Here is a 14,906-nt window from a genome sequence, read left to right on the forward strand (position 1 = left end):
GTCTTCTTTCATTTCCCAATATGTTTCCAACGATATGCTGCTTGACCCCTTACGTTTTGCAATTTTTCAGTTCGACCCTCCTGGGACCCTGCGGGTGGCCCTAGGACAACATTTTTTGCTTTGATACGTTGTACTTTTAAAATAGTCAAACACGTGTTTTCCTGCTTTGGCATCTGTCTCATCGTTTGCGATTTCTAAGGGTGGAAACGGATTTTCTGGACACCCGATATGTTCATATAACTCGCACAGTATGAGGATTCGGAAATGTTTTATTACAGTTTCGTAATAGGCGTCATTAGTGCTTTCGATTGGTACATAAACCATCTTTCACTTTGATATATAATCTCCCTCTCTTCTCTTGTTAAGTTGCATCGTCAGAGCACAATGATAAAAACTATCCAGGCCCAAACCTCATCTATGTTGAAAATTTGATCGAGATCGGTGACGTGGTTCAACACTTACGAAGTCACAAACATATTCACTTACACACACACACACACACACACATATATATATATATATATATATATATATATATATATATATATATATATATATATAAGAGAGAGAGAGAGAGAAAGATATGAATACAGATATATAGATTATGTAAAATGTATATAAACCACACATTCACTATAAATGATGCAGGTCTCGAAGAGTGTGGACTCATAGGATCATACCATGAACTCTAGCTCTTTGTCGATGTATCTTTTCCATGAGTCCTGTAAGCCTTCTTCACCTTAGACATTGATTCTTGCGATAGAGCCCACTCATAATACTGGTTATTATATATACAGTTGCGCAAACTAACAGTTGCCTCTTTGAAACTGAGTTAAATCTTCCATTTTGCATTTCCATCGTCTTGGGACTACAACATACACACCGCCGTTCTACCCTGATGTTGCGCTATACATCTATACTCAGTGTTACAACCTCGTCCATGTTGCGTATTGCAAGCTACATGTGTTTCCATTATTTTGATAACCGTCTGTAGTTCTATAAAGGGAGTACTCAGCACTAATGATCATATCTTTAAGTATAAAATATCAACGTTTATGTAAAAGAGATATTATTTTCTTAATTTCGACTAGGACCCGTGTCACAGGTGCTCTCAAATGCACTTCGTTTTGTCTCATTCTCCTTCGGATCTGCGAAACTTTACTAGTTACGAAAGAAATTGTGTTCGTGAATAGGGTTAAAATGAAGGATGTGTTCAATACCAAGAGATTGTTTTGAAGCTACGCAGTAGTTGAGATGCGAATAAAGCCGCAAACGACAAAAGATAACAATACTACTATATCAAATATTGATATTATTTTGCTTCTGTTATACTGTAAGATACAGGGAATTCAATATATATTTCGTATTGAACGTTTACTGATAAGAAATTTAAAATATCAGTTGGAATGAATATAACAAATTCATATTAGTTGTTTGAACAAACAATTCGTCTAATACTAATTACTTGTTATTTTAAAAATGTATTCGAACTTTTACCATTGCCGAAGGAGACACAGATTCGATTCCCAGCAGGAGTTCATCTGGTTCAGAATCGACATTAAGCTGTAGGTTCATGTCTCATATAACCTAGTTGGTGAAAGGGACGCGAAAACTTTAATCTATTCATCCATCGAACTTTCACCAGTTCAATAACGGAAAATGTTGTAGTAGTTTTATGCACAAGTAAGCTTGATACTCTGTAATTCAATATTATTCAATTAAAGCTCAGGCATTTATTAACACAATTTACAATTTACAAAAATTTTGGTAGTAGCAGCTAATTCTAAAAAAAAAAAAAAAAAAAAAAAAAATTGAGAGACTACAGAAAATATTAAAATGAAAATGAAACCTTGGCCTTGCTAGGAAAACTAAAAAGTCTACAAATAGATAGCAAAGCACTGATTTTAAATATAGTATTGTAAAAATGTCCCCAGTGCACATACGAAGTGCCTCAGAGGCCTGCTATTGGCCTTAAAGGATTGCTGTTGTTCTGGTCAACAATACCAATATTTAACATTTAATAACTATCAACATTCCTAAGAGTAACAAATCCGTAATACTACCAAACACGTAAAGCATTTTTACAAGGACGGCCAATTATCCACTTTCGACAGGTGGTTTTTCATGAACGAGTGATGTCAGGATGAAAAACAGATCTGTTCTATATAGAATGGACATTCCTCTACTATAAGACTATCGACATTCGTTCCAGTAATACTGTTTATTTTGGGGTTTTGTCCAGCTTCGACCAGTGTGCGCTGGGAGCTAATAAGAATACCATCGGCACCGCACTAAACTTTCTTGTCCCCATTTCTTAAACAAGGGTAATTTTGGGTCAGATGGACATTTCTTTTCAAAACTTTAAAACATGAAGAATTTTAAGAGAACTTCGTACTAAAAAGATTAATTTAGATAGAATTTTCATAATGAAATGTGCTTTTGATGAAAAAATTTTGGACCACGTGCAGAAACTAATCAAATTTCGAGAAAAATATCACGTTGACCATGTCTCCTGGTTTGTTTACTGATTCCATTCGGTTATTAAAAAAAAAAACGAATTAGCACATTTATTGCCCGTTCATAAAAACTGTATATATAATAATAAAAACTACGTTAGAGCAAAAAGCGCTTTATAAAGGTATCCTGTACAGCGTGGCCACAAAGTCCCGTTACCTCTAGATAAATGCTAATGTTTCAGCATGATGGGACAGCTGCCCATTATGCTTTCTTCGTACGCGAATATCTTACGGAAGTCTTTCCTGGGCGTTGGGTTGGTCGTGGTAGTCTGGATCTGCCCACACGACTTGCTTGGCCACCATGAGGCCCAGATCTCACTACCTGTGATAATTCGCTCGTAATATCACAGTTGATAAAGGGCATCGTTGCACAAAACCGTTACGATTCCACTGCCGAACTGACAGAAGCTGTGAAACAAGCTTTTACTCAAGTTACACCTGCAATGCTCTGCAAAATGACACACATAAGCTGGCGGCGTATATTCTGTGTCATGAGAATTTTGGTCGACAAACTGATCCTTTGGACACTCAATGTTTTCTAACTCATCAATAAAACTTGTCAAAAGCATTGTTGTTCATTCCATTCAGTTCTTTTCGTGTAGTTATTTGCGTACGTTTAGTATTTTCAGTTGTAACGGGACTTTGTGGTCACCCTGTATTTTACTAAGCCGATTTCAAATTACAGTAAAAAACATGTCTTATCTCATTTCCATCTGATACCCAATATTGATTTTCCTTTGATATATGTTATATTATATCTGTCTGGTTATAAATTTCTAACTGCTTTGAATGAATTGCTAAGTTTTTCCTTTCTTTTATCCATAAAAGAAAGAAGTTGTCTTGTTTATCTTTATATCATTGAAAGAAGACTATATGTTTTTCATAGAAGTTTCCTTTTTGAATTATAAACCATTTCCATGTTACTCAACGTTTCAAGTTAGAAATATAAACAGAAAGAGGAAGATTTTGTATAAAAGAAGAATAGAAAGTGATATCTTAGTAGTAAGAGTTTTGTTCAGCGTCCTTGGAAAGATAAAAGTAACAGCTGAAGAAGAACCATGTGATGAAATAAAACCTCACAAAGGCAGAAGCATATAAACAAGAGATTAAGACAATGTCATTCTTGAGTTCCTTTTTTTTCCAAAGCAGCTTCTTGTTGCAAAAGAAGATAAACTTATCTCGCCTAATTTAAAGTCTACGTAACACCATTCAAAGACATCCTATATAAGCAAATGATAACAAAACACAAAGAAATGTAAAGCTGCTTAAGACAACAAGAGTGTGTGTCATTTTGTTAGGATTACAGGAAGCTAAACTATAATACAAGAAGAAACCGGATGAGGAGAGACGTTGCATTTACCAAAGAAGTTGTTATAATCATTCTTAGAAACTCTGATACACTTCATAAGTTTCTTAGAAGTGGTTTAAGCGTTTGCTTGATAAAAGCTGATTATAAACACAACAGACACCAATGGCCTAACGCGTGGAGAATGACTTAAAAGCAAGAGTTGGAAAGAAATAAGTGAGTCTTGTTGTACGTTGTGAAACCATTATAGACTTTCAAGCAGTGCGAACTCAATACTAAAACCGGAAGTAATAGCTCTGTACTTCCGGTTGTAATAGACTGATAATGGTACAGATGAATTCTATAGAGTAGCGGTACACGGGTTTTCGCCCACCTTCTGCATTATAAAGATTTTTTATATAGTTTATACAGGGTGGAGCAGAGCAAACGCATGTTTTCTAAATCGTTAGTACTTGGTGACGAGTAGGGGTATTGATTTTGAGCGACTGTCGACAGACAGCTTAGACAAGCAGTTTCAGTCGCTATGTATCGTTCGGGCGTAGAGCATCTTATGTTCACGATTGAGCAGTTCTTTAGAAACAATGATTCCGTGGTTACGGTTCAACGTCTTTCCCGTCGGAAGTTTAATGTCGAACGTCCCAGACCGACTTCGATGGGTTACAGCGTTCAGAAGTACTGGATCTGTGACGGAAAGGAAAATTTGAGATCATCATCTAAGATGCGATGAGGCGAACGACGTGATATAGCCAGGGCCGTGCTGGGATACTAATGAGGGCGGTGGACAAGTCTAGTAAAAGGGCGCCGATACAAACGGGAATATATATATATATATATATATATATATATATATATATATATATATATATATATATATATATATATATATATATATAATATACTTTGAAAGAAAGTATGGATGCCTTTCTATATCAAAATCACCACCAAAGTTGTATTAGTATTAACGTAAATAGCTAATTTGTGGAAACCTTGAATCGAAATCCTCTTTACTAGAGAAAAACTTCAAATAAAAAAGAAGCTAAATGTATCAAATAAAAAGAAGCTAAATGTATCAACAACTTAATATAGCTCTATGGCCTATGGACACAGGAGGTTCAGTGCCGCGTTTACAAAAGCTCTCCATTGATTTATGTCCTTAGCCTACTGGACCCAGTTTCTACTTTATATTTCAATCTCTGCCAGAACCATTTTAATATTTTCCTCCCATCTGCGCCTCGGTCTTCCTAATTTTCGTTTTCCTATTTGGATTTCCAGTTCGAACTTTGAAAGCGTTTCTAATTTCTTCCATTCTGGCTACATAACCTGCCCGTTTGAGCCTCTTAGACTTGATGACCCTAACAATGTTTTTGTAAACGGTATAAAATTATGCAGTTCATCGTTATGGAGTTTCCGCCATTCCCCATTCCCGTTCCTCTTGGAGTTCGAATATTGGTTTAAGATTCTTGTTTTCAAATTCTATCAGTCTGCGATTTTCCCTCAGAGTCAGTGGCAGTGTTTCGCAACCATACAGCACAACAGGCATGATTTTCGTTTCATATTTTAAGCTACAATTCCTCAACAGAATTCGCGACAACAAAACATTTTTAACTGAATAATAACAGGAAATCCCTGCTTTCAATTGACATCAACTTTTTTTTTTTTTTTTTTTTGTGATTATGGTTTTGGTCTGTTAATAATGATTCTAGGTATTTGAAAGTATCCACTTTGTCGAAAGAAAATATTATTTGGTATTTAAACCCATCCATAAAATGCAGTATTACGATCCCGACAAACTTCCATTTATTTAGTTTTCTCTGCATTTACTTTTAAGCCCATATCCCTGCAAGCGTCAAGTAAGATTTCTGCGTCCTTTATATTGTTCTATCATCCCCTATTAAATTTACATCATCAGCATACACCATAACCTGGTAAATACAATTCAGCTCTAAGACCTGATTTCTGTCAGATTTTCCTTATAGTGTTCTCCAGAACAATGTTAAATAATAATGGCGACAACGCATCTCCTTCTTTCAAGCCATTCTCAACGTGAAATCTCGTTAACAAGAATCTCTCTACTCGAACCTTACTTTGAGATTCATTTAAACATATCTTAATTAATCTACCTTTTTCAGTATTCCAGATTCTTTAAGCATGTTGTACAATGTTTCCTTCCTATCCTAGTCTAAAGTCAATAACTGATGTCCGAGAATATTGTATTCCAATTTCTTTTCAGGTATTAGTTGAATAGTAAATATCTGGTCGATAGTTAATCGATTTTACCTCCATTCGCTCTGATTATCTCCAATAATTTCATCTGCGTATGGGGTCAATCTTGCTAAGAATGTTTAAGAAAATTTATTGGATGTTGACAGAAGAGAAATGCCTCAATAATTATTAAATCCGTCTTGTTGCTTTTCTTCTGAACTGGAACAATGATTGATTCTTTTCACTCTTGTGGTAAATCCTCCTTGTTCCAGATAAGGAGAATGAGTTTGTGTATCTTGCTCTACAATCCCCCCCCCCCAGGTAAAATTAAGTCAACCAGAATTTCGTCTACACCCGGAGATGTGTGTTTCTTTAATTTTTATATAGCGATTCATCTGTATCTGTCTGGTTAGGTTCTGGAATATACGGTTATGCTGTATTGCATTTCACTTTCTACACGCAAATTAGTTTTTGTCTGTGTGTTAAGCAAATCGTCAAAGAAATCTTTCCATCTATTTAAGATGCTATCCTGATCAGTGAGAACTGTTCCTTTAGCTTTCTTTAATATATAAGCACAAAATTGATAGCCTTTCTTAAGTCCGTTGATGCATTTATACCTGGCCGGAATGTTTTTATTTTTACTATTATCTTCAAGTTAATTAATTTTAGCTTTCAAAAATCACGTTTCTTTGTTCTAAAAGATTTGGACGTTTTCCGCCAGATGATAGTGAAATTTTATGTAGTTATTTCGTTCGGATTTTGTAGCCAACGCTGTTTCTTCTGTTTTCTCTTCTCTGCTACTTTAGTGCATTCCTGGTTGAACCATGCTTTGTTCCTACGTATTTCTGAGTGTTCCAATATTTCTTTTGCTGAAATCTTAATGTTATCTCTAATTTCAAACAAGTATCCTGAACACTAGTGCTCTCCGAACCTTCTAAAACCGAGAATCTATTCGACACCTCAATCTGGCTTCCCTCTCACCTGACTCTCCTCTAATTTTTTAAAATTAAACCACTCCGTTTTCACATATTGAATATTTCTTTTATTAAACGACTAGCAGCGTTCACCCCGCTTCGCTGCGGTCACCCCGGAACGCAATAAACTTTGTTACTTAGATAATTTTTACTTTTTCGCTTTCAAATTGCAGTAAATGTTAACATTATAGCGCCTGTCATTTATGTTAACCCGCCCAGTGACACGGTCATGCGGGTTGCATATAAATACGTTTATTTTTACCTATGATGAACTAATAACAAAGGATTTGTACGTATGGACACTTCAATGGTCAATTATCTCAAGACACTGGTAATTAAAAATTAAAGTGATATGATAAAAACCATCTAGGGTCCAAATCCTAATAACCCCCCAAAAATAAAAGAAATTGGTTCAGCCGTATTAGCGTGATGAGCTAACAAAGGATTTGTGCGTTCTCTTTTATAATATAGATAGTCTCTCTCTTATTATTATAATCAACTCCTCTGAACGACCGAACATGAGTTGTGCTAGACTGTTTTCTTCTATCTACTAAAACGTGATCGATTTGATTATGTGGTTTTCCGTCTGGTGAGGTACAAGTATAGTTTCGAACGTCGCGATGTGGAAATTTTGTAATCATCATGATAAGGTTTCTGGATGTTGCAAACTTCACGAGTCTAACGCTGTTGTCACAACCTTCCTTATGCAGACATTTATTCCCTATAATCGGTTTGAAAATGCCCTCTCGTCCTACCTTCACATTGAAACCGCCTAACAGAATTTTCATATGGTATTGCAGGAGATGATCAAATACCCGTTCTATTCTTTCATAAAAGCTTTTTTTTATTGTCATCCTTATTTTCTGTTGGGGCGTACATTTAAAACGATAATATCACACCACCGATCCTTAAGAGAGGAAAGAAAATCTATCACTAACAAATTCAACTCATGTAATTGCTGATAGTAGAATTCGTTTGTGAACGAAAAGCCTTGTTCCTAGTTGGTAATTTTTAATTCGTTCCCCGTAAAAGGACAAAAAATTTCCCGACACGACTGCTCCATTTCTTTCTCATCTAACTTCCTGATCTCTCACTAGTTCCATCTTCTATTATATTTCTAAACTCATTCATTACACATTTTAACGCGCCTGTCCTATAGAGACTTCTTATCTTCCATGTTCCAATTTTCATGTCGATTTTACTTTGCTGAGTTCGTGCCAAGTTATCAGTTCTGATCTGAGGATTCTGCGAATATATCTGAACAAGACTTAAAATAAAAAAAAAAAAAAAGATGAGGTTGTTAGCTCCACACCAAATCCCCAAGCTGGAATATCACTCCTTGTCTGTCCGCAACTTCTTATCCAGTATATTCGCAGCTAACCTCTATATTCCAGAGACCTTCTGCTCGATCCACAACCTGACGACGCGTTGTGCCGTGGTGACAGAAAGACCACATTATACGGAAATCAATATAGCTATATTTTACAATAAGTACTGATTATTCCAACACTGATTTAAAACACACAGGAACAATCAATATGCTCGGATATATGGATGCATATTAAGACCGTGAAAGCTTCGCTGCCGTAAAAATCGTAAATTAGAGACTAGTGTCAGTGCAGTATTTCATGAATGCATCATACGTTTGACTATCCGAACTCTTCTTGATGTATCACGTTGTTTAGTTTTATAGCTACATAACTTTATAATATTTTTGTAAGTGATTATACTCTTCACTTGTTCTTGGCCAATAGCAACTGTATGAACTTATAATACAAAACTGAAATACAGAATAATATTTTTTTTTTAATGTGATATTTCGCAGGGCATCTCAGGGAGAGGGCGCTTATATAAAGCTGGTACACAGGATAACTAAAACCACTTATCCATAATGTGATGTTTCGTAGGGCGCCTTATGTAAAAGGCGCACTGTACCTTTCACGGGTTATTTACCAATAGTAACTGTATGTATTTATTGTACAGAACTGTGATATACAGAAGAGTAAATAAAATCGTTCATCTTTGATGTTGACTCGCAAGGGCGCCTAATGTATAGGGCGCACTGCACCTTTCACGGATTTTGTACCAATAAAACTGTAAGAATTTATTACTAAAAACTTGTACCTTTATATATACCGTGATGTTTCGGAGGGCGCACCGGGACACGTCCCGGTGTCCCGGTGGGCCAGCACGGGCCTGGATATAGCCAGCGATACAGCCTGTCGCCTAGTGATTTCGAGCTAACGACAACTGCCCTTTTCATTCTGTCTACGTTTTCCGGAGTTCGAACTGAACGGGAAAGACCAGGTGGTTTCTTTTCCATCACAAATCCAGCACAGAATCATTGTTTCTAAAGAACTGCTTGACCGCGATCACACGATGCTCTACGCTCCAACGCTCCATAGCGACTAAAGTGTCTAAGCTGTGTGCCAACGGTCGCTCAAAATCAATACCCCTACTAGTCGCCGAGTACTAGCGATTTAGAAAACATGCGTTTCCTCTGCTTCACCCTGTATATTAGATTACAAATGAGTATTTTTTAATATTTTTCTTCTATAATGTGAGCCTCGTGCCGATAGCAGCTTGAAGGTTTAAGGTTTGTTGGTTAAGAACGACTCTGCCCATTGCAGCTCAGAAATGGGTAAGAAACATTTTCCTCCCTTTGCAACTCAGAGCTCGGGATTGTATTTCTTGCCCGTTGCAGCTCGAAGATAGGTAAGAAACCTCTTGCCCGTTGCGGTTCAGCGGTAAGTTAGTATCTCTTGCCCGTTGCAGCTCAGAGATAAAGTTAGAAGAGTCTCTTCCGCCCGATGGAGCTTGGAGAGATAGGTAGGATATGACCAGTTAACAACTGTTGCCTTTTGCCTCGAGACGTCCGTTTTTATACCTAGACTTTGAAGACGAAGGCTGTGGAGGGGTTAAAAGGGTCTTTTTCGTATTTCTTTGTGCTCCTTCGGTAATAGCATCCCTTAGCTGCTTGCAGGTGCTTGTCCTGAAGCACCTGGTTTTGTTTCCTAATATGAAGAAATATTGCACGCTGAATCCATATGAAAAACAGATTGTCGTTATCTCTTACAATCATTACGGTATGGAAATCATTATTGAAGTTACAATAAATTTTACCGCTTCGGGTTTCAATAGAAGATTAAGAGCTGAGGTGCAATCTATTTCTATTATTCTGAATTCATATATTTAAAAAGAAAGTTTGCCGCCTTCTATTACCGTTTTCGCTGTATGGGAATAAATATTAGAACCAGAAATACTACTTATGGTTGCAATAGAGGAATAAACTCGGAAATGCAAATCATTCTTGCAGTACTGAATCCATATTAAAAAAAAGTTTCATGCTATTACAGTTATCTCATTGCAACGATGACTGTTAAAACCAGAAATCGTAGATTTTCTCCAGAGGAATAAAGATCGGAACGGTCCAGCATAAAGGCATAAAGCTAAAAAAGCTATAACTTGCTATCTTTTACTGTCATTGCTTTATGGATATCAATACTAAAATTGAAAGTAGCAATAAATGTCTATTACTTCCGGCTTAAGTAGAGAGGTAAGTTTGCACATGGAATCTATTCTTGGGGTGCTGAATCGATTCCAAAACACCTATTCTCGCTATTTCTTGCCACTTCTGCTCTGTTACCTGTTAACAGATAGATAGACAGACAGACGGACTTAACCGTTCTAAGGTTTCGTTCACATTTCTTTCGTTCAGATGAAAGGAAAATTTTACTAAGTTTCATTTTGTTCATTTATGGTTGATTTGGGGTTTAACGTTCCATCCATTATCGAGTCTACATGAGATGTGAATCTATAGCTTAATGTGAGATTCGAAGTACATGAGCTCCTACCGGGGATCGGACCCGAATCTTCCGCATCTTCGGGGCGTACGCTAACCATATAGCGACGAGGGAGTTCTTATTTCGTTCGTGTACAGATTTTTCGGATGAGAGCTTGTAGTTGTCTGAAGAAAACAAGCATTACGAAAGCAAAGAGTTGTACAAATAGCTCATTAAAGGAAAAGTAATCAAAGACGTTAATTCTGGAGATGCTAGTACTGTTTTTATTATTTTGTGCCCAAAATGAATGAAAGAAAATGGGAGAGATTTTCGTTGACAGATTACAGTAACTTTACTTCCAATATCGAGAAGTCGAATGCGGATTTACGTAAAACGAAACCAGTGATTGCTGTAATTGGAATACATTGTAACTCCCGACTTAGGTAAATAATGCATTCTGTAAACCTTTACCTTACTTGAATTTTACATAAGCGAAAATTTCAAATTGCTTAAATGCAACTTCGTACGAAATTACAATATTATATATGTACACTCATGTCCAAAATTATTGTTGCATGTCTATAAATATGTTGTTGTAGGAATATAATTTCATAATGAATTCGCCTGGTATTTCTTATAATGTTAGTACGTGTATAATCGGCAAAGAAATGTATGTGGCAAATTTCGTATCAAAAGAACAATAAATAAGAACAATAAAACGAAAATAAAACTTTCTTGTCCATTTAGCAACATTTTATTTTACTCATTCTAATTTTCGTATTTATAATTCTTTTCCTATGAAATTTACCACAAATGTACATTTCCCGATTATACACATAGTATCAGTATTAAAAGTATCCTTCAAAATCATTATCGAATTATATTCTTACAAAAGACAGTTATAGATATGCGACAATCATTTTGGACATGAGTATACGTATGTAATTATGTATCATTTACAAAGTATTATTTTATAAGTGAAATATGATATAGCTGTGTTTACTCGGAAATACATTATGTGTATGAAAAATATACATGTTTTATGTAATGGTTCTTTTATACAGAAAAATCTATATTACGTACTGTGGATTTCGTTAAACATTCCGACGAATTTGAAAGCCGGAGGCATGTTTGTAGTTGTATTTCTCAAGATTTCTTACGTAACTGCGAATTGATGTACTTGTAAATCACGTATTACTTAAGGTGGAGATTACTGTAAACTATATTCTTAGTTCTTTCTTCCTACCTCTTTGCGTCTTAAGCTTAGTTTTAAAGTTGTAAAAAAAAAATTGAAGGTGAAATACAAATATTTGCGTTACAAATTATGTAATATGCACAGGGTGTCACAGAATAAGTGGAAAGTGATGCAAGGGATGATTCCTTGAGGCCAATAAATGAAATGTATTCCTGAGAAGTATAGGTGAAAAGTTGATAATTTGTCCGTTAGATGACTAATGTTCGAAACCATGAACATATATGTGGAAGAATTCTGCAGGTATACATGAACGCATCAGGACCATTATTCTCATTGGCTAATGTATGGTAGTGATAGTGATCCGTGACACAACACGAGTGATATACGCATTTAACCGATCTTTACACAACACACCCAGCACATACCCGATATTTTAGCTCGTGTGTGAGACTCCACGCAACACAGTGTCTGTGCCAATGTTCAGTCCAACTTCGAATATCTATTGTAGTAATATATTATGTGATCCATTAAATGGTAACAATATTCTTCTTGTGTTTTCCTTGCCCTCCCTTCGTGTCCAGAGTCTAAATTTTTCAGAGCCATTTAGTGGGCAAACTATCAGCTTTTCATGTATACTTCTTAGGAACATATTTCACCTACTGGCATCAAGGAATCACTTTCTGCATTACTTCCCATTTATTTTGGGACACCCTGTATATAGGCTTTGTTCTTGTTTCAATGTGCATTACCAGATACGCACAAATTATACTACTCCTGGAGACATCAACAATGCGTTTTGTGTTTATCACAAGATTAGTAAATTTCCTTCTTATGGAAACATTTATCCTTCATTCATTTCTTGGCAATGTTTTATTATAAGAGTACACTCTCCATTTCAACATAGCTAATCAACAGTCTCTGCTTTACTTTAGATACTTTCTTATGTTTCAAATTAACGTTTAATAATAGGTTCGTCCTAGGAATGGCCAATTCAGGAAATTTTACTTTCCGGAATCCGGAAAAATTTTGAAATTTAAAAAATTTAGATTTCGGAAAAATTCCGGAATTCAGAAAAATCCTGAAATCCCGAAGGTGAAATTTCCGATTTAGGAAAATAAATTTTCCTGAATCCAGATTCCGGAAACTTTTGGCCATCCCTAATTTGTCCCAGGTACGTTTGTTCGAAATAGTAATTCGAGCTTCATTTATTTATTTATTGACAATTATTGGCTAAAATTTGAGTAAGTCCAAACATTTAACTTTGATTGCTTTTAACTCCGGAACCAAAGGACGGTACACAATAGTATTTCATATGCATACTAAGCTCATCAAAGTGTATCACCGTTGCCAAGTTTGGTCACGATCAATGAATTTTGAGCTCCCGCTGGGAATCGAACCCGGGTCTCCCACGCCAAAGGCGCGTACGCTAACCACTTAGCCACGAAGGAACTCCTCAATTGAATTTTGTCGATCACATACGGTTTAATACGGTCATTTCGTCATGAAAAAATCCAATGGAAGACCAAAAGAAAGAATGGAAACTTAAGCTTAGTTACGACAACGAATTATGATTTCACAATTTTGTAGAGCTGATGGTTAACAACTTAGTATAAAAGTTCTGAAATAGGAATTTCCGTCTCATCTAAAATAGCAGAAAATGTTATTATTTACGAAAATATCGGTGACTCATAAACCATTAGGTGAGATGCGATTAGTTGAGTTGGGAGGACATATGTTTCTTACCATCTATAACCACATTATGCCTCAGTTCGTTCATATATTTTAACTATTACACATACAACTTCGATAACTTCAAGAAATATACGCCAATCTCAAACTCTAAATCACTATATTTGATGACAAATGACTGATTTTACATCACAGTTGAAAATCGCAAATTTAACTGTCATGGAGACTCACACACTTATTATAAAACATCTCTCATCAGTACACCAACATACAAACAGAAATATATCTAGATTAATCGATAGACCAATCGACAGATATTGCTTACATTATATATTTAATCTTCTTTTTCTTCTACAAAATGCTCTAGTACTGCTGCCCTGATTGCGTACGAAGTATAAAATATACAACGTTGTCGTGGTACATTACTACCACCTACCTATTTTCTTTTTTAAGCATTAAATTTTTTCTTTCATTAAGAGGACGGTGTGGGACTTTTAAGTGTATAATGTTAGTACATAGTGTGCAACAATTACTCCACATAACTCTTGAACGAAATCGAATTTTTTATTTGTTTTTTTGGGAGGAGGGGAATGGGTAGCTAAAGTGATTACCTCAACTTAATTCGTTCATGAAGCCAATTCGTTAACATCTGTATGGAAATGGTGGCTTTAACGGTGATTATCCCATTCATTAATAAATATTCATGTCACGCTAATTCCTGCAGTTATGCAACCTTTAAACCGCCAAAGATTTGTGGGTTGCATAAATATGTAGGCGAATATGTACGTTTCACGTTATCTTTGTTGTGTTTAGCTTTTTTATTTTATTTTTTGGTGAATCCTTTATCCTTTCTTTCTTTTATGCGGTATATCATCACTGGGTGGTTTACAAGGGAAGAGAAAGTATAATCTATTTCTTTACTATAGATATCAATAAGACCAATAAAATCTAGAAACAAGAGTTGATTTTGAGTTAACGTCCCTTTCAGCAACGAGGCTATATCAGACGGGAACTACTGATTAACGTGGAATTCAAACCACATGAGTTCCCGCCGGGAATCGAACCCGGTGTTCTAGACCAAAAGCGTGTACGCTAACAACTTAGCCACGAAGGAGCTCTAGAAACGAGAGTTCGTATACACTGAGAATATATTGTGACTACACTGTTTCAAACTATGTACCAGTACCTATGGCCTTGCATAACGTAGTCGCTAAGGTGCAAGCGGTCGCGGGTTCGATTTGC

At 35.9% G+C, this 14,906-nt stretch overlaps 1 protein-coding gene across 1 annotated transcript in view; it reads left to right on the forward strand.

The window, feature by feature from the left end:
* LOC145665451 (uncharacterized) overlaps nt 1-14,906 on the forward strand; it is a 499,990-nt gene that overhangs the window by 703 nt on the left and 484,381 nt on the right. The gene's annotated exons all lie outside the window — the stretch shown is intronic.

Source organism: Thermobia domestica, chromosome 11 (assembly GCF_964235325.1).
Source record: "Thermobia domestica chromosome 11, izTheDome1.hap1.1, whole genome shotgun sequence".
In the NCBI taxonomy this organism is placed as follows: domain Eukaryota; kingdom Metazoa; phylum Arthropoda; class Insecta; order Zygentoma; family Lepismatidae; genus Thermobia; species Thermobia domestica.